This window comes from Neodiprion virginianus, chromosome 3 (genome assembly GCF_021901495.1).
Source record: "Neodiprion virginianus isolate iyNeoVirg1 chromosome 3, iyNeoVirg1.1, whole genome shotgun sequence".
In the NCBI taxonomy this organism is placed as follows: domain Eukaryota; kingdom Metazoa; phylum Arthropoda; class Insecta; order Hymenoptera; family Diprionidae; genus Neodiprion; species Neodiprion virginianus.
Genome location: NC_060879.1, coordinates 12,605,138 through 12,631,814, shown reverse-complemented (window position 1 = coordinate 12,631,814; position 26,677 = coordinate 12,605,138). Strand labels below are relative to the sequence as shown.

Below are 26,677 nucleotides of genomic sequence, written 5' to 3'. Positions count from 1 at the left end.
AATTGAAAGGATTAAAACATGCGTCAGTGCGAGTGTTCGTGCCTTGTATTTTTCGTGACACTTTTTAGGCATCGTTACGATTCTCGTCGGTTCGCTCGGCGCGCTAGTCCAGACATAAAGGGCCACAGTCACGAGCGGAGAAATTCCAAGATGGCGGAAAAAGTTGCACCAACAGCCAGACACAGATCAGAAGAGCACTCGCGTGCACGGTAAAGGCAAAGAAGTCTATCACCGAAGACTTCGACGATAACTTTCGACACTTCAAGATAGAGAGAGAAAAGACACAAAACGTTGAAAACAGGAAAGTTCCAAATTTCTGAATAAGCCACTGAATATCACGAGCAGTGCTGGCAGTGACGGGCAGAAGACAGCGTACAGCTGATTCGACAGCCAACGAGCTTGTAGTTAGGCACCTTCGAAAAAAGGGGGGACTCCGAGCACTCCGGGTCGTTCTGGATGAACCATTTATATTACAGAGAAAAACGATACGAGGGAAGAAAATCGCCGATGTGAGGTGCCGCGCTAGATAAATTAATTTTTTTCCGAATAGTAATAATAATGTCTCTATCAATTAAAAAAGGGTTTTTGATAGAAAATTTAACGTAGAATACGATGGTTATACTCAGAACTCGCTACGAGGTGGGGGCAATTATTCATTGTTTTAGCTTTAAAACGAACAAAAAAGAACTTTCTAGCTCAAACAGAACCGGAGTTATGAATTTTTGAAAATGATCCTCCATACCGAAAATCACCAGATTCTCGAATTTTCGATCCCCTCTGTTTTCCAAAATATGTGGCAAAAAAATCTTCGAATGTGTATCTCTTTTTTTCGATATAGAATCCGTAAAATAATTCAGCTAAATCAAAAATGTGTCGGTCAAAAAGGTATTCGGTTTGTACGAGAATGTCCCATAGATATTAAAGCATCCCAAATATCTTCAGCAGTTTTTCTCGCTATTACCACCTGTGCTTGTTCTGGCTCTAGTGTAGAGACCAAGATTGCCATCGTATTTCTATCTCGTTTAACCCAGTTGTTTGTGTATTGTACTGGTCTTGCTTTGATTCTATTGACTATGTTTAGAAGGTCAAGACTCCGCAATACAGCTTCAACGTGAAACTTCCATAGCTGATAGTTTTCCCCATTGAATCGCTGAATCGTTTTCATTTTAGTAAATAGGTTAGGCAGGTTCAGGCCCAACAAAAACTGTCCTAAAATTGACCAACTGTGCATGCGCAACAGCGGGAAATTTGAAATCCGCGCAGGTAGAATGCGCACATGTACTTGACCCAGAGACAAGGCTTTTTCTAGAACGTTTGAGAGCGACAAGGTTATCCTCACTCTGGCCGACATTATCGCCCATCGAAAAAAAATCCTCCAAATTAAACTCAGCGTTGCCATAGTTTTGACCCTCATCGAACAAATTGCGCTCTACGTTACCATGCTCATCGAGTAAGATCGAGAAACTGTATTACCGAACGCAACCGCGAACCCTCAACCGTCCAACCTCGAACCCTCGCACGTGTTAAGTTCAGTTTCCAGAAGGTTCCTCCGCATCAGCAAGGTTTCTTCATCGTGAGTCAGCTTCGGGAAGATTCTTCTATCCCTCCGAGAGAGTTCATTAATTGGGATTGGAATCTTTTTATCCAGAAAGGCCCAACGATTCTTTACAGCGAGCATAGCGAGGTCTATAGGTACATTGGTGAATAACGATATTACGAACGATTACAACTAACTTGTTAAAGCCTGAAACATCTGTTTTGATTCGGCAATCTTCAACAAGGACACATACGCACAACAGTTTGGGTTGCCCATGGGATCCCCACTCTCTCCAATCTTGTCAGACCTTGTAATGAAGAACCTTGAGTTGTCATGCATCAGCAAACTTGATTTTGATATACCCTTCTATGTTACATATGTTGACGATATTTCAACTGCTGTCCCTAAAGAAAAAATAGACTACATAGTGAACATATTCAACCAATATCATCCCCGATTACAATTCACTATTGAAATAGAAGTTAATAATACTATCAATTTCTTGGATTTATTGCTGATACACAACTCCAATATCCAAACAGATTGGTTCCACAAAAAAACTTGAACTCAAAGATACTTGAATTTTAATACCCACCACCCGATGTCCAACAAGATAGGTACCATCTTTAATCTTATTGACCGAGCCATTAAACTATCAAGTACCGAATTCCACGAAAAAAATCTGTCACTTATATACGATATTTTAAGATGGAATGATTATCCACACGGCCTTTTGCACAAAAATATAGGTAAGAGACGCATCCATATCAATAACAACAATATTGACACTGCTTCCGCAGACGATAACAACAGACCAGCCACTACATTTATCCCCATCCCATATGTATCAGGTCTCTTTGAGTCACTGAATAGGTTATTTACTAAACACAATGTCATGTTTGCTGGAAAAAACTCAAAAGATTTACAAATGGTCTTTGATCAGGGAAAAGATGGGATTCCTATGGGCAAACGATCCAATGTTGTTTATAAAATACCTTGCAATGACTGCAATCAAATTTATATTGGACAAACCGGCCTCAATACAAACCTTAACTATACAAAAAAATGAAGAAGGTTTCGTTTCCTGTTTTCATTATGGTAGAATAGACTAGCATCTACCAGTATTTAAAAAAAAGGTGTGTGCTTAAAGTCCATAAGATCTAATTCTTTCAGATTTTTTTCATCGGTGCGCAACTGTAAAAAAAAATTAAACCCGGTTTTTTCATTAGTTTTCCGGGGTTGTTCAATATTTGGGTATTCTATGGTCGATTTATTGCACTTCCAGAAACGCTCCTGCAAATCCACAAACAGACCGAAAAAATTTCTCTAAAAATATATCGATTGTCCAATACTACTCATAGAAATTCCCAATGTAATTTTAGAATCTCAATACTGTCATCATTTGTTGCAACCCTTTACTTCTTCGCCATTTGAATTTTGGTACTCCCCGAGTAGTGCACTCTGTGTTTTACTGGTGAAAGATCTAAGTGCGCGAATATATTTTCCCCCGTGATCCTCGTATCTTCGTCGTAATCTAGCCATTGCAGTGCTCCCGTCGATTTTTCCGTGGAGTTTTTTGAGGTTAGGTTTCAAAGAATCTCTTCAAACATAAATACAAATCGATGCATGATCTATATTTTGATATTACTTGTATCAATACTGCTAATATGTAGGTTCTGAATGTTTGATTTTTTATTTTCCACGTATATGCCAAAATGATGTCCACTTGTGGAGTGAAAACTCATAGAAGCAATTATATTAAATGCGGTATATTCATTTATAAAACAAGTAAACCTAGAGAAATTATTCGGACAGAAATAGAAGCGCAAATTGTAAAAAACCTTACGGGAACAGATGTAACAATTGATGATGTACTGTGTATTGGATGTCGATAGAATGTTAATTTCACTGTTAAGGAATCTGAATATTAAGGAACCGAAATGTGCGTCGCATAAGTGTCTAATCTATCGCTGAATTTCTCACAATCTTCAAGTTTTGCTCTTACTTCCCAGTTATCAATAGAGTATCCGATGTTTACAATTCACTCTGTAGTAGGAATGAACAAGCAGTTCACTTTCACGCTTTTTCGTAGAACAATTTCGACTCATAGATTTTGCTGCGTGTGCAGATATACGAAAAATATCGCTCTCGTCCCATTTGAAACTCGATTACAATCTTTTATAAAGACAATAATATTTATTCCCAATGGTAATCTATGCTGCCAGAATCATTTCTTTAAAAAGCGTTTTTTTGAAGAAGAGCTTCATAATTCACGTGTATTTTCAAATACAAGCACAATTGAAATCAACGCATTATCAAAGTATCTGGAAAAAATGGCAGTTACGAGTGATTCTTCAATTTTCGACAAAATAGGGGATTTGATGTTCTCCGAAGACCGTTTCAAAATCTTCACAGGCTTGTCATGGAACAATATTAGTCATCTAACTGAAATAACTTCGATGCGGAAATTGAAATCCCGGAATATCACGTAAGCTGTAGTTGTATTTTTGTTTAAATTACGCAGCGGTAATTCGAATAACATGATTGCTTTCATACTTGAATTTGAGCGAGAACAACAAGTTTTTGATTTTTGTGCATCAGTAATGAAATCTTTTGAAAAAGATATTTCAACTTCTCATTTCAAATTCAGAAGTCTGCGCAGGGATGATTTTATTTTTGAGCATACGTCCGTTACTGCTAAGAAGCTTTGTAACATACACGTAGAAAACCAATTGGCGTTAATTTTTGATGGCACATATATTCGCCATGGGAAAAGTTCAAATGATGAGTATCAACGAAAATCATACTCTGGACAGAAGAAGTTGCCAACTCTTCACGATTTGTACCACAGACGGTTATATTATCGAAGTTTGAGGGCCTTTCTAAGCAACTCAAAATGATGCCGAAATCATGAAAATTGTAATGTCAGATCCAAACGGTTTGCCAAGGCTAATGAGAAAAGGTGATATCTGCATTATTGAAAGAGGTTTTCGTGATGTGAAATAGTATTTAGAAAAAACGGATATAAGCTTCTCATGCCGGCTCCCAAAGGCAAACACTCACAATTAACAACTGAAGAATCAAATGCATCGCGTATGGTAACTGTAAAATTTTTATTTTATTTTCTATTATTAGGACAATGCATATTACCTTAGAACTATAATTAAAAATTAACCTTCGGCCTACTGATAGCCGGGATGTCGTGCCCGATGCTTGGAGAGAGAGATATAGTCCAAATTCTGTCGCTTTCGTCAGTACGTTCAGGCAGCCGTAGTTAACGATAAGTGGTGCATCCAGTCCCACCAGGTTCCGTGAACTTTCTTCTAATTTGCAGCCTTCGTAGATATTTCGCTCGGCTATTATGGATACTAGACGAGACAGTCTATTCCTTTATATTGACTATCAGATTTGGTGACTTTTCCACAGTCCTCCTTGGCCAGAGGATCTAGGCCGACTGGCTAAACCCTCGCTGCCTGCTTAACGCGTGGACCCTGTTGTCTTTCTTTCCTCTCTTTCTCTCTTTCCTTTCTTTGTTTCTCTCCGTACTTCTCATATTCACACATAACAAAGCTGCGATGGGTAGTTGAGGCAGTTCACGGTATCATTGGCTAGAAGTTTAAGCTTCTGTATCACTAGTGAGACAATAAATTACTTTCTAGGGTTGGCTTGTATTGCCGGATAGCTCGTTTTTCAAATAACACTTTCGCAAAACGCTTGATTCTCAATGCAGGTATGCACGACGAAATCGTTCATGGAATGCTATTTCCAAAACATACGGAAAATTTATTGGCTGTAGAAGTTAATACCGATAGATGGGCTCAAAGAAAACAACCGTTTCAGCAACTCTCCCAGTAGCTTTGCTAGACTTTCCGGAAATCACCGAAAAAGAGTTGAAGATACTTTATACAGGGTCTTACCAATTGAGATAAGCAGTGTCATATTTGGCCGAAATGATGGATAAGGACGGCAACATTAAACTACAGTATGTTAATGCATAGAATAACATAAAAAAAGTTCAGGTTCAATCACACCACATCAGTAGAATAGTTCACAAGCGCTTTATCCATTATTAATCAAATGGTATTGGCTGTAAGAGAATTTTAAGATATACATGCGAATCCGGTAATTAATGACGACATTGACGAAGATTGAAACTGTTTGGTACGCGTTTTATAAATGAATAAATTTTGTAAATACGTATAGGACTATTTATTTCCAATCTACCACGAACCATTAATACTAGAACATTAATTTGAGTGACCTCCAGTGTAAATGTAATACATAAAAACTAAAACAAAAATTCATTTACCGTTCCTTTTCATTTGATATTGGGTCAATCAAGTTTGGTCGAAATATGTTCTCTAGTCTTACATCGACCCTCCGTTCATGAAGAGAACCTCGAAACAAATAATACTAAGAAAGCGAATTAACATATTCTTGAAAAATATCCAAGAATTGAAGAAAATTATTCGTCAAAAGTCGTCGTTCAAAGAAGTAAGAAAAAAGTTGGAGCATTTGAATTTCAATAAACAATAAAGCCAATAGGTTAAAAAATTGTGAAAAAAAAAATGGATTTCACTCAACTGAACAAAATTAGTAAACTGGAGGAATTTTTACCCACGAGGTAGCTGTCAGACATGGGGATCTTCAAAAATTATCAAGTAACGAGTATCTGGAGAGTGCAGACACAATTTGGTCAAAGGGTGATCATTAGGGTGGTCCTTGTGTAGGGTGTTGACGAATTATTACCGCCCCATCACTGAAATCAATTTCAAATCATTTAGAAAGAGTCGCCAAATTTTTTCAGATTCTTACAGCAAGTCTGAGATAGCCCGCATTGTGATCGAAGTTTCTTATGGAAGTGACATGAGAAAAACTATTTTTCGCACTATATATTTTATCGTGAAAGTAATGATGTTCCAAAAAATCTGTAATTGCGAGGTTTTAGTCGGTATTAGTGATACTATATAAAAAAAAATACACATCATCGTACGAGGCAATCTAGACGAATTGCACTTCCTCTAAATAAAAAAAAAAGTCAGGTTTCGAGGTTGTGCAATTCGTCTAGATTGCCTGGTACGATGATGTGTATTTTTTCCCAGATAATAGCACTAATTCTCACCAAAACCTCGCGGTTACAGATTATTTGGAACATTATTACTCTTGCAATAAAATATATACTGTGACGGGACGCCTCGCCGGCGCACCGGCACCTGACAGTCAACCCAAGCCCCCAAATATTATGCTTGTCGGCGACAAGCACAAATTTTACTACACACTCGGTGACCCCACCACGTACCGACGAACCAACCAAATCACGCGATTTACCATGCTCCCTCCTCAAGGGACACGGCCAATCACACTTCCCCGAATTTGCAAAACCATACGCCACAACGGGTATAAAAGTCGAGCACAAAGGTGTCTCGATATCTATCGTCTATCGTCTCACCAGCAGTAGATCAATTATTAGGTCCAAGTACGGACACATCAGAACATCCGCTTGCCGGATCATCATATACCAACAGCAACTTGCAGTCGATACAAGCCTTCAATTACGAGGCAAGGATTGGTCACTCCAAGGACCCTCGACCACCACTCTCTATCGAAGGAGGGTATTCAACGTAGATGAAGAATTCGTCTTTTTCTTAATAAAACTCCTCAGGTATTAGGGAGCCGTGTCTGGGTAAAGCTCAGCATTGCGTCTGACGTTAAACTTCAGACACGGTGTTCGTCTCAGATTCCTTTGACCCATAGGCAGGACCCCTGAACCTGTGAAGAACCTCCTGCATTGCGTCAGGCCGTCTTGATACAGGCGACGGTATAATTGCGTAGAATTTCCGTGCTTCCGACAACCACGATATCACGTAAATAATATCTCGTTTTGCCGTTTGCAAAACAAAACATTATCCACATCAAATAATAAGTCAAGTCGTCAACGACGATCTTCCATCGTCAAAGCTTCATGAAATATTTGCATGTGTGTAGCGATCACACGAATTAAATAAGATTTCTTAACATTACGAAGCCTTTGTATCGGGCTAAGAAAAAGGTAAATTCACAAACATTCTTTCTAACGTACATCCCACTTCTTGGGGACCAAACATTTAATTATTATCAATTAAATATTTCCCTTCTGAAAATAAATTTCTCGCCTCACGAGTCCGTCGATTATTACGATTACTCTGTGTCTTGTTTCACAAGCACAAAACAAGTTTGACCCTCAACCGTTCGTACGGCCTGTGATGATGGGTTTATTCCACTCGAGCTATGACTCATGAGAGTGATGAAACACCTTCTGAGGCTATCTCAGAATAAACCATTAAGGGTCAAACCATAGTCACCTCTTCCAGGAACTCATCAAATAATTAATAAATAAATTTTCCACCTTCCTTCCGAGTCCAGAGACCGAATCCTGCTTTTCTCCTCAGGAGAAAAGAAATTCACAACTAAATAATCGAGTTTATTCACAATCACTGAATTATTTCACATCACGTGCATACAAATCACGATATTCAGCGCTCGAGAAAAGCTCGAAACGTTTCAATGCTGAGAAAAAAAGTTTTACCCATGTTAATTTCCATAAGAAACCTCGATCACAATGCGGAATATCTTAGATTCGATGTAAAAATCTGAAAAAATTAGGCGATTGTTTTCGAATTATTTGAAGTTGATTTGAGGGATGGTCTGGCAAAAATACTTCGACACCCTGAATAAGGACCACCCTAGTGATCATATGTAGATGTTGATGAGGCGTTCAGTGAGTTCCTACCGTCGCGCGTCGCGGACGGCAAAAGTATTATGCGAGGACGACGTTCTATTCCAAAACATGATGGCTACGCAGGAAGATCTATTGGCTACGAAGTATCTGGGTAGTTAATACAACCAAATCGAATTCAACGATGCTAATATCAGAATCAATTGTAATAATTTACCTTCAAAAAAATGATGTGAATCATGTAAATTGAAACCAAAAAAAAAATTTCTTACTGCAACGATTGATGAGAAAAAAAAAATCTCAACTAGCAGGGAAAAGGTTCAAAATTGATGCTTGATATTAATGAAAACTTAAGATTACAGTTTCACATAAGATTTATAATACTGATATAAGAGTGATTACATGTTTCTTAACGGTATCCTAATCATGCTTTAATTATAATCATGTTAATTATTAATCGTGCAAAATTCTCTGAAACCACATTTTCTTCTCCAAGCCTTTTGCGTACACTGTTGAAGGATCACGCAGTGACAGGTATCTGATGACAAAATCAAGCTTTTCGAAAGATGTATATCTCTTGAATCCTTGCACGTCAACTACGAACTCCATTGTGAAAGGTACTTAATCGAATGTCACAACCTTCAAGGTTTTTATACCAATTTTTTTACCCCACCATTCAAGGGATTATTTTCAATTATACTGCGACGTCTCGTTCTCAATGATTACTTGTAGTAGCGTCAGCTGTGGTCAGAACCACAACGTTTAGAGTTTCGAATTCTCTTGCCTTCGGCATGGCAGCTGCGACGCTGCCGCAGTCGCCTAACTTCATATTGTTTCGTTGTGCTTAACGATTCACACACGAAAGGGCAACGTCGTGCAATAATTTGTCCCGTAAGTCATCAAAATACCGAAAAACAATGTCAAAGTACAAAAAGAAGAAGCGATTTTGGTCCCCTTCAAGAGAGAGGAAAAAGGCGTTTACCAGAGACAAAACGGAACTGCAAAAAATGCAAACGTAACTGTATAATCTTACCACGCTAATTTGTGACAGCATTTCTCAGAAGAATACGGAAAATCAACCGAATGAATATTCAGGCAAGTAAAAAGTTATTATTCTCTTTTTTCACACGAAAAGCAGAAGGCAAGTTCCACACAAGCTTCACCACCCAGTAAGGGAAATAGAACAATACGTTCAACAAGCTCCACACGAGCGCATGGGACAACCTTTCAAAGACATAACCTCACCTCGTAACAAGAAAGACAATGTATTATTTCAGACATAGAATCTAATGAGGAAAACGTAAATCAGTCAGTCAGTCGTATATTTAATACAGAGGATGATATGTCTGTCCTCACAACACGAGGTAAAAATATATCTCAGAAAAATCGAAGTGCAGTAGCATAACCCGCCATGGATACAGAGATAGATATGGTGCTTGCGAAAGAGAACATCATGGACGAAGGAACTCTTCATCTTGTGGGAGAATATCCGAATGCAGCTTAAGGTGAGACACTTAATCTGCGCCTAGAGATAAAAAGGCGCTGACAAATGTGGATGAATGGAAGTTTATCCGAGGAAAACCGCAAGTGTTTTACGAAAAAATAGCCTTGCAAAGGAGAGTTATATACGGAACCTTTTAAGGTCAACTTAGAAATCATTGCGGCCATGACAGATATCGCAAAAAAGAGAAACGAACATTTTGCCCAAATGCAAGAATGCGTAAGTACAGCTATCACATCGCTCGGGGCAGCTGTGTCTCTTTTACTCAACGACTCTGACGGTGGCATGGATTAAATAAAACTGATGTGCGACACGGGGAAATTGCTGATGTGTTTCATCAGCAGTCGGTAGGAAAAAAATCGTTCATTACACCAATGATGAAAACAAGTGTAAAACCAGTAGCAGAGGCAACTCACTCAGACGAGTGGCCTCACGAAATAAACTAACCGACCAAATCAAGGAGGCTAAGGCTATTGGAACAGCATGTCAGAACCTCAAGACACATGATAAAAAATTTCCTTCACGTCAGACGCAAGGAAACCGGAAGGGCCCGTGTACCTAATACAGACAGACAGGCGGATACCAGAGGAAACAATTCATACGCTTCAAACAGAGAACACGGTACCGGTCAACTCATGCGAATTGAGACAAGAGTTCATCGACGAAAGTCATCGAAGAAATAGCGAAGGTAAGGAATATAGCAGGTAGATTGAGTTCTTTCAGTGAGGAGTGGACAAAGATCTCGACATGTCATTTTATTTTGAGTTGTGTGAATGCATATAAAATTCCATTCGAAGAAACTCCACGCTAATACGGACCCCTTGAACAGCAAAAATGGAAAAATGGAGAACTCGAGTCACTGGAGAAAGAAATTATACATTTATTAGAAAAAGGCGCGATAGAAAAATGCGCAAAATTTGTTCGACAGTTTGTGTCGCGAATTTTTCAAGAACCAAAACCTGATGGCTCGAAGCACCTTATATTAAATTTGAAAAAATTAAACACGTTTATCAAAACCCTGCATTTTAAAATGGACGACATTAGGTCAGTAAAAATTTAATTACTCCCAAGGCGTTCATAGCCTCACTCGACCTCAAAGACATATATTTTTTAGTGCCTATACACGAGGAAGACAGAAAATATTAGCGATTTATTTTTAAAGATACAATCTTTCAATTTAGATATGTACCATTTGGCTTATCTACATGCCCGTACGTGTTTACCAGAATTATGAAAGCGGTAGTGAATGTACTGAGAAACAAAGGTTTTTTATTCCCGATGTATCTGGATATCCTTTACATATGTAATGAAAACATACTTGGATCAATGGATCTACTAAAAAAATTTAGGTTTATAATAAATTATAAGAAAAGATCGACAACCCTATCACAGAAATGCAAATTTCTAGTATCCATAATTAACTCAACTGACTATAGAATAGAACTGACAGGTAAAAAAGGGACCAAATAAAAAAAACTGTTGGACAAATTTTGGTAAGAATAGAATGCATGATTAGAAATTTCGCACACTTGTTAGGGGTTCTGAACGCGGCTTGTCCAGCTGTAGCATATCCAGGGTGTCCCAATTGAAAAGACGCATTACGTTTCCAGCCGACCTAATGGTTCAATTGGAAAATGTGTCCTACAAGAGTTGTATGGTTCAGAGGGGGACACATGAAGAATTTTCTTCTGCGGTCCAGCATCATAACGGCTGATGCTGTAGAGCATGGAACAGTTTTTTAAAATGGAATCATACATTTTTGTTTCAATTCAAATATTCCTTACTCGAAAATGTACATCTTTCTCAGAAATTTTTTTTCATAATATGAATAGTTCGTGAGATAGAACAAAAAATCAAATTCTGCAATACACGAGGAAATTGAGCCTTCCGCATCCCACGCGCGCGCACGCACGTGTGTGTATGTATGTGCCCATACATTCGTATTGCGTCGTATCTTACCTTTTTATAACACGACAAGGACACACGGGTTGCGGAAGACTCAATCTAAAAGGTATATACCTTGATGCGCGCGATGGCGAGTACTGATTTCAGCGGCTTGTCTCTCTATCTCGCGTAAAGTTATATCAGTCGTGGCTAAGTCATGGATATTAACAAACGAGGGCTTCCTTAATGGTGGAATAGATACCACCGATGGATTGGTCGAAGAGTTTGAATTGAGATTTTTGTAGATTGCTTGCAGATCGAGATGGAAGTCAGGAATATATGAGTCGGATTCGATTGATTGGAAACGTTTGCTAGTAGTTAGAGTCGTATCTCCAGTATGTCCAGTGTACGTGTTATTAAGATGTGTAGTGCCGACGCCTGGGACACGGTATGTGAAGTCGTTGGGACATAAGATAGATAGCGTTTCTGTTTTGGAAGCAGAATAGATCCATGAATTCGAGTTAGTCAATGCAGTCCAGTAGATGCCAGTGAAGGATGTCAGTCGCACGTTACAGTTTGTGGTTGCTAATTGCGAAGGATTCAAGAATAGGTCTACTTTGCAAAGTTTATGGTTTCCGGTATGGAACAGAGGCTGGTTTAATCTAGATATGTGGATATGTTGAATTAGGATGCACTTTGAAAAATTGAGTTCCGATCATTAGAAGTACGATGTGTGGTTGAGGGCTATCGCTACGTAGTCGCTTGCGGGCTGTATGAACGCGAATTTGTTATCTGTCGAGTCGTATTTTTGTTTTTCAGGTATTGGAAGTAGGCGATAAATGTTAAAAGCGTAATTATTTAATAACGGGATAGTTATGACGTAGATTAATAGTGGTTCGATGTAAGCAATGTCCAAGCTCGATATTCTAATCATTTCCTCAGCGTAGGTGGCGTCCATAGGTATTGGAAATTCGAGTTGAGATTTCAAATTTTGAATGTGTTGGAAACTGGGTATGATATGTGCTGGGGACAGGACCTTCGGGTCAACGATATCATTTTGTGCGAACAAGATGGCGACAACCAGGTTATTTAGATCAATTTCGAACTCGTTCATGTATACGTCTAGCTTGACTAGACGGTTAATGAGAGTTATTGCGAATTTGTTACTTGATATTTGAGCTTTAGAAGTAATTCCCTGGTTCGTAAGTATCATGAGTACATCGTCTTGGTCACGATTATGTTGTATAATGTTGTCGAGTTTATTTTTATAGACTCCGAGAGTTGACTGTACAATGTGTGTTTGTTTGTTAAATAGTTTCGTTAAATGTTTTATGTCATTATACAAGGTGTCAATTTGATCGTTTAGGTATTGTCCGTTTTCTGTGTCTAGCGTCGGGAAAAGTGATTTTGCGATCGCGCCTATGAAATTTACGGCACCTCGTTTGTTGCGATGTGTTACGAGTTTAGCCAATTCCGCATGGGATTTGCTGTTGAAGCGGTGACCTATCAATTCTCTTATTTGAGTCTAGTATTTTCTGGACGAATTTAATCTCTGGGTAAACATGCGTATGTGGTCACTTGTGTTACAATGATTCTGTATTGCGGTCCATTTATTACGAATTATGTCTAATTATTCGGAGATGCGATCGAGTTTCTGGAACATGTTACCGAGGTCGATAAAATTGATAATTCTCCATTCCTTGTTAAAGGTCTGAAGGTTTCATCGTTGTTCGAAATAGATACCCGGATTTGGCTCGATTCGCTTCATGGAGTATCGTACCGCGTTATTAGTGCCACTAAAAGTTATGAAGTACCTGTAATAATACGTTATGAAAATAAGGTCTGATTAGGATCCGGTCATCCAATCAATTGTGGAGCTATCAACTACTTAATTATCGACGTTTGGTTGTTCATGATCTAGTGGTGTCAAGACATAATATTTTGGGAGTAAGATGTGCGTGGCGCGGGGGGAGATTTTGTCTTCTTATTCGAAAGATATATTTCGCCATTGATGTTGTTTATGATACGTTCTATCTAGTACAGCCCTTTGTAGTTGTCTCCGAGTTTCGTTTTGGTCTCATTGAGTAGGTAAACTTGTTGACCGGGAATGAAGGCGCGAGGGTGGGAATTTCTGTCACAGTACGTGTAAGATTTGTGTTTTGCTGCTGCAGGGTTTGCTGTAGCTTATCTGCGGAGCTGTGATAGGAAACAGCTGGCGGCGGTGACGGAGGGGGACAGAAGGAGTGATTGGAAGGTGACAAGGACGAATTGTAAGAACGTCTCTGGGCAGGGTGAGGGGGTGGCGGAGGGAAGCTGGAAGCGTGTGAGGTGCGCTTATGGCGCGGGGGAGGATCTGGGGGGTTTAATGTGTCGCGAACAGGTGAGGAGGAGAATCGAGGTGAAGGCTGAAATGGCTGCGGTTCAACGGGCGAAGGAATGGCTGAAACACTGACCTACACAGCTGTTAGATTGACTTGATTTCGAGTGGTGTCGGATGAACTGTTGTTTTTGCAGATCGTAATGTTAATGTCAGAGTCTCTGAACATATAGTGGATCATGCAGCTTACGGATCTCCAATCTAATTTTTCCAGTCCGCAGCCTAGTCTCGCAATTGTCAGATATGTCAGCCTGGTGTGTTGAGTTCGGTCTTTTATGCGGTTCCGAGTTACTGAAGGTACAGAACTCTCGACTACGTTTAACTGCGGGATCACGGGAGCTGTGTTGACGGTTGAGGAGTGACATCATGAGTGCATCGTCGTTAGCAGATTTGCTGCCTGAAGAATCGGAAGATTTTGCAATAACTATAGGTTGTGGGTTGCTCCGTTTCTTACGAGAAGTCGGATTGCCTGATTCGTCGGTATTTGATCAAATTCGGCGAAGGTATTGGTATGTGTCTTTCTGTCTTTTGAAAGTCTTGTTGGTTGGATTGTCTGACGTTGGGCGGTTTGCTTTTACTGGCAGGACTTGGACTTGGTCTGGTTTCGTGTGTAATTGCGAGAGATTGGTGTGGTCAAGCGTTGGTACTTAAAAAATTTGCTGACGTGTGTTGTGAAAGGATTTAAAGTTACTTGATGTAAGGTGTGCAACTACGTCAGAGTCGGCAAGATCGTAGTCATGTACGTGTAGTATGTCAGCTAATCTGGTAGCGTCAGAGGTAGAGTCGTGAAGGAAATGTTCGAACGTGAGGGGTTTTGTTTCGCGACAGGCGTTTACAGGTATGACCTCCTTGAGGGGTCCGTCTTATTGAATAGGGAAGTTATCTGGGATCATATGAAACGTGCGGCTGTTTTCATTGGTGTCAGTTTGGGTCTTAGAAATTGTGTCGATTGTCTGGTTGATAATACCGGTATGGGACAGTCGTTCTTTTGTTTTACGTGGTATTTTTGGTCTAGCGACGTTATTTTTTTCTAGATTAACGTCGGCACCTGTCGCAACTATGAATGACGAATTCTCGTGCAGTTTAGGGGCATTAATTTGAATCACTGGTGGCTTACCGTCTATTGATCTTGTGATAAGGACATGATTTGGTGCACTGAACGGCGGTTGTTGGTGCTGCCCGGAGAACGCACTGGCGTCGTTCGAGTTTAAGGACTGTTCGGTCATTCTTTGATCATTATCACGATTTGAATTACGGTTGGCATTGTTATAGGCGCGAGTTCTACATTAGTCAATTACGTGTCCGAACCGTCTGCAGTAATTACAATAATGTTCTTGACTCCGGTCTTGTCTATGAGTATCGGTAAATTGGTAATCTCTGTGTGAATGACCGGTTCGTTCACATTTTGTGCAGAATTCTTTGGGAATGTAGCGGCATTCCGCGGCCGAGTGACTTGAACGGCTACAAAATTGGCAGATTATGTCGGGCCGGTCACTGGTTCGGTTTTTCAAAGTCGCTTGTGCGTATGTAGTCGGCGCGGGGGACGGGAGTGAGTGAGGTAATTGGATTGCAGTGGATGGCAGAAACGGATATGGCAGGGAGGGGGTGGGTGGTGGTAATCCTGAGGGTAGAAATGGTGTTGGAGGTGGAGATGCAGATGGAGGAGAACGGGCCGATCACGGCCATAGAGGAAGAAGATTGACTGAACAGGGCTGACTAGCTCTTCGTAGTCATCGCCTCATCAATTCACACTCTTCACCGAAAGCAATCTATATCGCGCCTCTGAGTGTAGTTGGTATATGATTGACTATTCTTAATTCTAGCTCATTGCGAAGACCTCTGATGAAGGTCAGTAGGCTTTGTTGGTTAATGTGATCCAACCAACCATTGACTGTGTGGCGGGGATATTTGGCTACAATCGTGGTTAATAAGTTCATTGTTAATCGATCTACTCTCCCGCCAAAAACTAGAACACTCTCGTATAAACCTTGCTTCATGCTGACTCCCGTAAGTATAATATACATATCGCTTATATCGTTAGGAGTCTGGAAAGCTCGTTTGAGAATTTTAATAATATCATGTACCGTGGTGAACTCTTCGCCATGTAATACTGTTTATGCATCTCCAGTCATCCTGAATATAATCATTTTCGCGAATATTGGTTTTTCGTTCGGTCCTACGGGTGAGTTCGCGTGTTGTATTGTGAAGACGAAGTCGTCTACAGGGATGTTATGCCCGTTGAAGGGCTGAACCAATTGCATAGTGTCTTTGGCTAATACGTATGACATGTTATCATTTTTGTGTCAGGCATTGTACTTTAGTGTTCGAGCTTTTGAGGTAATGAGAGGTGTAGGTCAAGTTAGCAAGATAGTTTATAACAATTTTACAGGTAGATGCAAAACGAGATCACGAGAAAATGCATAGTCGACTGGTTGTAACTCATGTAGATTACTGGTGTAGCTGTTTTGGGGTTAGTGCGTAGTGATGTCTCAGGTATCCTGCGTTGAATCGTCAGTGAAGCAGAGGTGGACATCGTGAGCGAGTTCGTGGAAGATAGGTGCTTGAATGGGTCTCGTACTTGCTGCTCGATTGATTCGTATTCATATTCGTATACATCAAGCTGCGATGATGACGTGATGAGGTTTTTTGCTTCTTGCGTACTAGTTTGTTGTTCACGTAGTTACTCTGGGAGATTTCGTGCTGTTGCTGTTGCTGATGTCGTTCGTTTTGATGTCGTTTTCGAATATCTTGAGTGCTTGTTGGCCTATTATCTGCCACTTGAAGTATATTTGGTAATATGTCCCGTACGATTTGATTACGGTTACATAGGTTCCGGAAAAGAAGACCACCGCTGCCACCAATGTTACGTCGGTGGACGTCGTTTATTCCCGAGCGGGAAGGAATAACCTGGTTCTACTTCGCTTTTACGCCCGGGGACAACCAGAAGTTGCAATAAGGGTTTAATAACCGTTTGGATTTTTGAGGTATAAATTATATATTTGTTTGAACAATTGGTGGACAAGTTTAAACGAAGTGTGTAGTTCACAATATCGGTAAGAAAAGTTATACGTGAGGTTGTTGAGTGTTGAAATAGAATTGATCGTGTCAAACGTTGGAATAGGAATGGGTATGATGTAAGGAGGAGTAGATGTAAGGTGCGCAAAATGGTGGGGAATAGAATTGGCAAAGTCGGCAAAAAGCGAGTGGCGTGAGCCAGAATGGAAATAGGAGGACAGGAATGAGATGATAAGGTTACTGTAAGGATCGTGAGAGAGTGACGAGATAACGGAGACATGTGGCGATACGAAGGACGTAACAGTTATTTCAAAAAAAAGTCATTTTTCTCAAAACATCGTAACTTTTTTTTGGTTTGGTAAAAACATTTGAAAATATTCTGAGAAAAGTTTTTCATAGGGTAGAAAAGGATAACAGATTTTTAGCCAAATCGAAATAGGTCGGGTTCAAAAGTGGTCGATTTGGCGTGGAATGCTCCAGACACAATTGAAAACTTGATCATGTTATATGACGTAGAGCCTAGAGAAGTATATAAGTATATCATGGGCTCAAAGACAGAAAAAGCTACCGCGTTTAATGGTATTACGGCGAAATGTTGAAGGTCGGAGTCAATTCTACAACCATATTATTATATCCTTGGCTCACATCATAAACTAAGCTTTTAAAATACGTGAATGTCTCAGCTACTTTAAAAGAGCTACTGCGATACCAATATTCAAAGCAGGAAGTAGGGAGATAATTTCAAACTACCGACCAATTTCCTTACTGCTGGTAATATCAAAATTCTTCTAGAAATGTCTGGTAACAGAATAAAATCTTTTCTGATCATAATAGGGCTAATTAGCGAGAGGCAACTTGGTTTTTGGAAGGTAGATCGACAGAATCTGCCATCGCCACACTTGTGAAGGATGTGTATACCGCTCTGGACCATATTAACCGTGCCTAACAGTTTTTATAGACTTACCAGGAAGGTATCCCAGCCCGAACTCTCCGATTTGATTTCTTTTGTAATATGTTATAGTAGACTAAAAACTAAGCGATACATATTTTTTTTTATCGGCCATGAAACACTTTAAGGGGGTGAAACCACCCTTCAAATTGAGGCATGTCAAAGGGCGATTTGACAGTTGCACCCACAAGAACATAATATTTATTAACAAATCCAACTGGAAAAGTTTTCTAACGAAGAGAATGGAAAATGTATTTTTTTCAAAAAAAAAAAAAAAAAAATAAGGGGGTGAGCTAGCCCTAAACATAATCACATTTATGCAAACACTTGTCAAATTCAAGTCTAAAACTTTGAAAAAATATATGTTGCATATGAATACAAAAGAAAATTCACGTGTTTTTGGATTTTCCCGAAAAAAAAATATTGGCCGGTGTAAAGACCCCCGAACGCTGTTTATCTGGCTCGTATGCACAAAATCGTCAAATTAAAGTGTAAAAATCTGAAAAAAAATATTCAATGCGTACGAACACGAAGGAAATATGACATAATATGACATATAATTGCATTTTCTCGAAAAAAAATATTGGAGGGGTAAATACCCTTGAACGCTGTTTGTCTTGCGTTTACGCGAGAAAATGGTCAAATTCAAGTATAAAAATCTGAAAAAATATACAATGCGAATGAACACGATGGAAATACAACATATATTCGGATTTTTTACAAAATAAATATTGGGGAGGGAGGTAACAACCCGTGACCGCTGTTTATCTTGCATTTATTGAATTGAAAGAGAACATCGAAGATATTTTATTGGCCGCAATGAACGAATCTAATGGCGTGGAAATGACGATTAAAGAATCCCTAGATTTTCAAGATCCATACAAAGATACTAATGCCCAAACAATAGAAGATGACATTATGCATACTTTACCTATCCAGCCTGTGCCACCTACAAATGAGTGTACGAAAGACGAAGATGTATCGTATGATTATTAATCAAGAGCCGTAGATTTCCAGACAAGCGGACAAAAAAGAAATTTACTCATTGACACTGTAAGAACAAATTTTAAAAAAGTAAAATATATAAATCAACTGCGACGATGGACTTATTTCTTAAATAAAGGTGGCACTTACAGAGAAAAAATCGCTAGAATTTGCGACATTACGTTGAATAATTCTAAAGGAGCTGTCGAAGCCGGTTTCATCGTTCATTATAATGATTTACACAAATGGGCCTAACAAGCTCAGAAAGAAATTGGTCATTAAGATTTCCGATTTATAGCTTCAAAAAAATGGTTGAATCGATTTAAACACGCACACAGAATAGTATCTAGGAAAATCAATGAATTTATCACTAGAAAAACTTCAGAAGATGCTGAACGGTTAAAAGTGACGGCAGATGAATTTGTGGCTCACGTTAAACACGATATAGCAAAGTTTGGAATTCAAGATGTGTACAATTCCGATTAAAGCGGATTCTAGCTGGAGATGGATTCAGGAAGACCTTTGGCTGTCGAAGGAGAAAAGCAAGTACAGTGCCTTGTCCAATCAGTTACATATACACCCATAGTTACACAATACAGCCGCTGATATCAGCTGAAGGAAAAGTTTTATCACCTCTCTTTTTGGTGATAAAAGAGCAAAGTGGCAAGTTCGGGCCGGTTGTAGAAGCGAATTTATTCAGACCCATTATTATTTATACAGCGGCATGAAAATCTGAAAAACTTACTTCAGACATAAAAATAACATAATTTTTATTTAACACTCTTATTCATAAAAATATACCTTAAGCCGCATTCACTTCTTTTTATTTATTACAGATCACTTTAAAACTTCGTTGACGGAAATATATTTTCAAAATGTAGGACAAAGCAGCGTAATACTAATTGATTCATGGAGTGGTCATTGTCTTGCAGTAGTAGCAGAAATTACACCCTGGAATAAAAATATTATTCTAAAATTAATACTAACAGGGCCGACAGGAAAAATTTAACCTTTAGATGTACACGGTTTTAGAATTTGGAAAAATTTCGTGCGACACTTTTCAGATAGCGCCATTCTGACGAATCATGAAATCAGTCTATATTTAAGAAATAACATTGTGAAATTGCAATCTTTGGTTCACAATCAATAAATTGTCCTCTCTACGATACATTAATCTTTTCAAATACTCTTGGTATATATCTGGATAGATTGATGAAAAACCAGAAAAATTCGAAAATCCAGTTGATTTCAGTTTCGGGGATTCTCGTAAGACCCATTGCGAAATCGAAGGCTGCACAAGCGTTGCTGTTGTTAAATGTTCATGGTGTAAAAAACCCTTGTGCTTCAAATACTTTTTCAACGACTATCATTATTGTTCAAGATTGGAAAATTAATAACGTTTTGTTTATAATTTTCGTAATGACAAGTTATACTAATAAAACTTATTAAAATTCATTTTAAACATTACATTGTCTTTGTTCCAGATGATTTATTTTTGAGCCTTTGATGATGAAGTGAGAAAATAAAAAAAACCTCAATAATTCAAAGCATTTTAATGGTAGTTCCATTCAATATTTATTTTCAAGAAAATCCGAATATATGTGGTATTTCCATCGTGTTCATATGCATTGTATATTTTGTCAGATTTTTAGACTTGAATTTGACCATTTTTTGCATAAATGTGATTATATTTAGGGCTGGCTCACTCTCTTTATTTTTTTTTTTTTTTTTTTTTTGAGAAAAATACCTTTTCCATTTCTCTTCATGAGAAAACTTTTCCAGGTGGATTGGTTGACAAATATTATCTTCTTGTGGGTGAAACTATCAAATCGCCCCTTGACATGCCTCACTTTGAAGGGTGGTTTCACTCCCTTAAAATGTTTCATGGCCGATAAAAAAAAAATGTGTCGCTTAGTTTTTAGTCTACTATAACATATTACAAAAGAAATCAAATCGGAGAGTTCAGGCTGGGATACTTTCCTTGTTAGTCAAAGCCTTTGACATGCTAAACGATAAGAAACTGCTAGAGACGCTATACAACTACGGCCTCAAGGGTAGGGTGCATAATTTAGTTAAAAATTATTTGACAGACAGCAAGCAAAATGTCGGGATCCAAGAGGCGACTAGTAACTGAAACATCCGACTGGGGGGTACCACAGGGAACTATACGTGGGCAACTTTTCTTTGCAATAATACATATAAACGAATTGGGCGTTACAGAATAAATAGGATAGGTTCGTGAGCTTATGAAGCGAATAAACAGTCAGCGAACTAAAAGATGAGGAACATTGCTTTAATGGCAATGCGTGTTTACAGTTTAAAGTCTGAAACAGGACTGTTTCTACAATTATACTGGTTGACGCAGCAACCTCATTCATTTTGTCATATATGAAAGCTTTTATATATCTTTTACCTATGATGACTACTGGATCAGAAAGGAAGGCAAAACAGGTTATTTCAGCCTTTGTAACAATATATATATATATATTAGGGTGATTTAAACAGGTTCAAAAGGTTCATTTAGGTATACAAAGACACCAGTTAAAATTTAATATTTTAATATTAATATTCAGGGGTGGCTCATCGCACTTTTCGATTTTCCATAGGAATAACATAGGAAAAATGTTATCATCTATTTAAGGGGGGGGGGGTAAGGTTTTCCACTTTCGAAAAATTGAATTTTTTTTGTCTTATCTTATTGTTAAACATTTCAAGAATATATTCCCAAAATTTTAAGTCGATTTGAGAAAAACTCTTGAAGTTATTGTCTAATTAGTCTCCTGCCCTTTAACACTATAGCTCTGACAGCAGGTATACAGCTTATTCACTTCTATCGTTCTGGTCCATTATCCTGTTTCGAGAATATTTTATTTAGTAAAGACAGGTAAGTAAAGCCATAAAGACATATTTTATATTTGTATGTATACTATACACTGTACAATATTTTAAAACGAGAGACGAGCGTCAGTTTGTCGTTGTACGTTCGATCGTGCGCTTGTGATTTTTTCTCAAAGCTACTTTTTCAAAGTCCGTGTTCACTGCTATTTGAAAACTACTTGACCGATTTATTTCAAACTTGGTAGGTACACATTTTCCACATATAAAATACCTCCCCCCGAAGTTTAGTTGAATTTTTTTTTTTACATTAAGGGGATTTCCACCCACAAAATGGCGGAATTTTTCGTGAAAAATAGCAGTTTACACTTTAGATGGCCACCAAAAATTTTGGAATGAAAAAAAAAAAATTATCAAAGAACGTTGGGGGGAGGATTTGATGATACTTTGACTAAATTTAAATGGTTTTTTATATCAGATAATTTTCGATCGAGATATAGTGAACACAGCAAATTGTTTTTTTTCTGAGTCGTTCTGGGGCAAGCTCTGTCACCGGCTTGTTTTTCAATATTTCCGCATGAAAAAATTAAAAATTACAGAACATTGTTAAAAGTATGCTTAATAATGTAAAAAAGGTTTGACTGAATTTACTCAATCTATACTGTAAAAAAAAATTCACAAAACAAGTGTTTTTTTACGCGGAAACCCTTACCCCCCCCCCCCCCCCCTTAAAGTAAAATGTACGCTTCACACAAAAACTCATTCACACTTTTTTTTATGAGACTGGTAGCTATGCTGTAATATTCAAAAAGGTCAAATTATAGGTAATTCAACTTTTGACAGGCTGTAACTTTGACACAGTTAGTTTTATGAAATTTTGACAAGAGACCTTTTTTGTAGAGCATTCGATTTCCGACTAAAATATATCTTTAGATTTTTTGTACGACGCTTCGTTAACTAGTTATAAAAACTAGAAGAAGCAAACAACATTTATCCTATGTTATTCTTATGGAAAATCGAAAAGTGCGATGAGCCACCCCTTAATATTGATATTAAAATCTTAAATTTTAACTGGTGTCTTTGTATACTTAAACGCAATTTTTGAACCTGTTTGGTTCCCTAATTTATATACTATATATTAGTGTTAAAAAAAAAAAAAATTTGAAAAAATGCCTGTTGGGGGCCTAAAAAATAACCTCTTAAAATTTGAGCCACGTAGTTTATCCGTAAGAACTGGCGCAATTGATTTTTCGTTTTTTTTCAATTCTTCCTAAAAATCTCCCAAAATATAACATATATGACAAAAAGTCTGAGAAGATCTTTTTTATGAAAATCAATCTACTGTGAAGAAAGTCTCTCGTGATTTTTTCATATATCACATATTTATCAAGATATGTACAAAATGCAAAATTACAATTTCGAATATTGACTTTTCTTTTTCAAAAAAAATTTTTTTTTTTTTAAATCTTCTTCAGATCTCATAAATTAATTTTCAATCCTCAATAAAAAAAGAAATTTCATATCGAATCCCAAATTTTATTGATCGACTCTGAATTGACAAAAAAAAATTGTTTTGTACCATCTTTATCAGCAATTAGCTTTCCGTAAATATGGCACGATTCGATGAAGAAATTTTCAGGTGACAAGAGTCCGTTCATGATCCACTATTATTCATTATTTTTTTATTATTATAAATTATTTTTTATTGTTATTTAGCAATATTAGGCGTCATACGTCGTGTTGTACACGATGTAATTTTAATATCTGAGTCGGAAATTTGTTTGTGAAATATATTTTCCAAATATCACCATCCTTAGTCAATGACATAATAATTCAAACCACGAGTCAAGACATGGATGTTGCAGGTATACATATTTATTTTATAAACTAGTCGTGCATACGGTCACTGCCACACTTTCATTGCCTTTTTTTTAACTTCACAGACGACGAAGACGTTGAAAATAATTTCGGCAACGAGTACAACGATGGCAACAGTTCAGACGAATTATTTGATGATTTTGAAGACGTACAAAAACAAATTAGCCATTTTTACGTATATTTTGTATTTCTGCTTGAAAAATGTACGTATACTTTCACAATCAATTATTTATAATAACAATAAAAAAAAAAAATTAATAATAATAATAACAATAATAATTTTGAATAATACTTAAAAATACATATGCTCACCCTGCTATATAACAATATAACGAAATAAAATTCTGGTAATCGAAAATAACTATAACGCCCGCTTCCAAATCTGTGCGGATTTACCGGTCGTTTTTGTTGTCTGCCACGGTGTTCGGGTCAAGATATTTGTCTGCCCTTTCGTATATAGAATTTCGATGACTTCCTGTAAGAGTTTATTTTTGTTCCAACCCTTATAGTATGACGTAAGTTAGATACATTTTCGCGTGTCTTTATTGTTGTCTGCCGGCATTTTTTTAACCCTTTGTGCCCCCCTCACCGCGTTCTCCAGTACTGGAGGCCAGGCAGACTTCCGAATCAATTATCAGCTATGTTAAGAGAGTATGACAAGATGGAAAATTTTGTTTATGAAATGACGTAATTAAAAAGTTCACCAGCTCTTAGACTATTCGGTGATCGCCGCGTATGCACGCAACTGTTAATCTAAATTTTGCAAATCTAAATATCCATACTGTTACGGATGTAGAGGTGGGAAGTAAGAAGAAAAAGAAACGGGAAAAATTCCCGGTTCCTTAAAATACGATTAACGCATGTAGTCCACGGTTAATCCTGTTTTCTCAATGTAAATAGGCCAGTATGAACAGAATTAGGTTATGTTACAAAAACACGTGTTGATCACGCTTAACTTATCGCTTTAACCGATTCAAATATCGTTATGCGATATTATATTTTGGTTTTTTTTTGCTTGTTCAAGGTCTTATTATCATAAAATTTCGTGTGTGAGTTCCGTCCAGGGGTCCACGTCGTTTGTATAAATTTAAAATGTTGAACGATTCAAAGTGAAGAAAGAAAAAGAAGTCTTCACCGGAAAGATACTTTGCTTTTTGGTTTTTTCTTCGTTTTTTTTGTTCGTTGGAAATTTTGTACTAGGTGACTATGTTACTTTACACCGTTATGCCATAATTGAGATGGTATGTAACAAATAAGGAAATTTATTTAATTTTTGTTCTCTTGTACCAGATGCAACAAACATTCCTAAAGATGACCCACAGCCTAGGATCGAAACGTTGACTTATAATTTCGATGTTTTTAATAAGAAGACCTACACATCCAAGAAATTTTTCTCAATTGTATTTTGTAAGAGAAACAGCTGATCGAGGCAGCGGACTACGAGAAACGTACACTAATCAAGGAAGTCATACTGCCCGCTTGACAAAATGCATTGGGAAAATACGATTGCGATGTTTTTCTTACGCCGCGCCGGGCCAAAAGTATACAACCTGTATTTTTACACCAAAAGATAGCTGGAAGAGAACAGCAACATACATAAGAAATTTAACGCGTGGGTTATTACATAAACCACCCATGAAATGGGACTCGTGATCTGATTTGCAATATTAGTTTTCAATGCTGGAAACAGCTACTCAAGTAACTGAATGAACAAAAACATTGTATTCAAATTTAGGAGATAAATGAACAAAAACACTAGATTGACACTTATTTTTGTTATTATCAGTATATAGTAGATAGTAAAATAGGATAAGGAAAATACAGAAGGGGCTAGGCACGGGCAAAGGTCTGAAAATTTTTGTGCGAATTCCATTTTGTCTAGGTCTTTACAATATAACTTTCTTTTAATATAAAATTGAAGTGATATTGAATTCAAAAAGGTTTTTGCACCAAAGGTGCTTTTTGGAGGATATCGTTACTTTTTATGCAAATTTATTTGTCACTCGTTCCTATGTATAAACTATTTTTGGTAGACATTGATAACCTCGTAATGCAGTGAATTGTTTCCGAGCAAAATTATGGTTATTTTAAGACTGTTTCATCACAGCATCGAGTTGGTTCGAAGGTATTATAGATTGTTAATCCAAGTTTACCTGATCATATAAGCATAAACTTAGGCTTCACAAGATTACTAGCTCTATGTCTAGCCTCATCGAGAGCTTCGCAGCTCATCAAACTAATTTAAAGTAGTCTAATAACTATGATTGGTTCGCATATTTCTACTTAGTTCTAAGCGTATGACTATGAAACATATGAACATCATTTTCATTCATTATATTAAACGCTCTCACCACGTTGATAAACAAAACAAAATGAATGAGAAAATCAAAATAGCATTATGGAACGCCAAAAGCTCAACTCAAAGAATACTAAAATCAAAATCAATTATAAGAAATCATGATATTGATATAGTTTTAATATTGGAAACTCACTTCACACAAAAAAACGACCTAAAAATTCCATGTCACTCAATATGCACTACAAATCATTCAGGCGGGAAAGCGCATGGAGGTACAGCTGTAATTATTAAAAACAAGACTAAATACTACGAAAATCGACATTATTGTGAAGACTTCTTACAAGCTGCTAAAGTCACGACTAAGGATAGGAACGGACCTAAAACTCGCTCTGTTGTATATAGCCCACCAAAACATGTTATCAGCAAAGAAAAATTTACCAACTTTTTCGAAAGGCTGGGAAATCGCTTCCTAGCAGCAGACTATAATGCTAAACACCCCTGGTGGGGACCCACGTCATTAAATCTAAACCTTAACGGCAGGCAATTGTATTTATCTATGCAAGTTGATAATCTCATGGCATTATTTGCGAGCGTACCCTTTAGCCTTCTGACACAAGCAAGTTATCTGATTTAATCGAGGATGCAGTTGTAAAAGGCATAAACATAAATTACCTAAATGCAAAATCTTGTATCGACCCAACTT

At 37.7% G+C, this 26,677-nt stretch overlaps 1 protein-coding gene and 1 long non-coding RNA gene across 2 annotated transcripts in view; both read left to right on the top strand.

Moving 5' to 3' along the window:
* Positions 1–26,677, top strand: part of LOC124301145 (sodium-dependent dopamine transporter) — a 571,198-nt gene that overhangs the window by 25,354 nt on the left and 519,167 nt on the right. The window lies entirely within an intron of this gene.
* Positions 702–17,459, top strand: LOC124301152 (uncharacterized). Its single transcript, XR_006907414.1, has 3 exons — positions 702–870; positions 14,518–14,527; positions 17,447–17,459. It is a non-coding gene; the product is annotated as an uncharacterized LOC124301152 (long non-coding RNA).